The sequence below is a fragment of the Schistocerca cancellata genome, chromosome 2 (genome assembly GCF_023864275.1).
Source record: "Schistocerca cancellata isolate TAMUIC-IGC-003103 chromosome 2, iqSchCanc2.1, whole genome shotgun sequence".
Classification (NCBI taxonomy): Eukaryota; Metazoa; Arthropoda; class Insecta; order Orthoptera; family Acrididae; genus Schistocerca; species Schistocerca cancellata.
Window position 1 is genome coordinate 1,108,105,859 of NC_064627.1, and position 1,651 is coordinate 1,108,107,509.

The 1,651-nt window shown below is 45.2% G+C and overlaps 1 non-coding gene across 1 annotated transcript; it reads left to right on the plus strand.

Moving 5' to 3' along the window:
- Window positions 1-289: 289 nt before the first annotated feature.
- On the plus strand, window positions 290-364 carry Trnas-cga (transfer RNA serine (anticodon CGA)). The gene has a single exon. It is a non-coding gene; the product is annotated as a tRNA-Ser (tRNA).
- Window positions 365-1,651: the final 1,287 nt, after the last annotated feature.

The following is a 1,651-nucleotide window of genomic DNA, read 5'->3' on the forward strand; positions in this document are numbered from 1 at the left end:
GCGGAGTGTGCGCTGATATGAAACTTCCTGGCAGATTAAAACTGTGTGCCGGACCGAGACTCGAACTCGGTCCTTTGCCTTTCGCGGGCAAGTGCTCTACCACCTGAGCTACCCAATCACGACTCACGACCCGTCCTCACAGCTTCAGTTCTGCCAGTGCCTCGTCTCCTACCTTCCAAACTTCACAGAAGCTCTCCTGCGAACCTTGCAGGACTAGCACTCCTGAAAGAAAGGATATTGTGGAGACATGGCTTAGCCACAGCCTGAGGGACGTTTCCAGAATGAGTCGTGCTTGGGTAGCTCAGTTGGTAGAGCACTTGCCCGCGAAAGGCAAAGGTCCCGAGTTCGAGTCTCGGTCCGGCATACAGTTTTAATCTGCCAGGAAGTTTCACTCAGCTTGGAGTTTATAAGAGTATCACTGTTTCAACATTAACGGATGGAACCGATACTTGAGCGAATTAAATTAATTATCGAAACAAAATACAGTCGTCTGAAATGCAGTTCCTCGGATCAGTGAGACGATACTGCCTAAAAGACTAAAAACACAATGAAGAGATAAGGTCGCGAGTAAATACATTCTCAATGAACGACCGGATTTCCCAGAACAAACAAATTAGTACAGTCACATTTCTAGGATGAAGGACAAGAGAATTCCGAGACTTGCCCTGAGATATCATCATCATACCGAAATAAGAGATGTTGGTCACCCTGAAGAAACGACAGGAAAATTTGGGTCGTAACAGTGCAATAGCCTAATCCAGGAATACCAAGTAAGTTGCACAGTTGCACTTAGCCCATCTCGATCGACGTCTTACCTGGACGTTTGTGGTCCGTACCAACACGTGAGATGCTTCTACACATGATGTGAACCCTTCTTCCCTTGTTTCCCACTCAGTCCTGTCAATTCTCTTTAGGCCGTCATAAGTTACTCTTTGGGGTAGCTATCTGTGGAAAAGCAATACGTTCAATCTATGTTTTCTGTAGACTGTATGAGGGTGTGTGCTCTCCTATGGGCTAGTATTGGTCTATTTGATGTTCAGTACCCTTTGCCCACAGCTTGGCGTCATCTGGCAGTTCTGGTAGCCAAATGTCAGTTATGTTCTCACTGCTAAAGATACAGTTGTGGCATTACTATTACTATCGCTAGCTGATATTGTTTCATTTTTTGCCAATGTTAAGCGGTTAGTTACTGACACTACTGGACAATTACATATTTGAGCTTCACTGGCGGGCTACGCATTTTTCGCGCTGGGAAGTTGCACTCCCAGTGTGACCTCAGAGTCCTGTTGGCAGAAGGCAGTGACTGAATCTTGATAGGTGAGGCGAACCTCCTCAGGGAGACTGGCAGTTTTCGCGGAAGTGGGGCTGCGCTCTGCTGCAGCAACACTGCACACCATCAGTCATTAACAAAGCTCTCACAATGAACTCCTTGTATTTGTTACACTCTTATAAATACAGGGTGTTTCAAAAATGACCGGTATATTTGAAACGGCAATAAAAACTAAACAAGCAGTGATAGAAATACACCGTTTGTTGCAATATGCTTGGGACAACAGTACATTTTCAGGCAGACAAACTTTCGAAATTACAGTAGTTACAATTTTCAACAACAGATGGCGCTGCGGTCTCGGAAACTCTATAGTACGATATT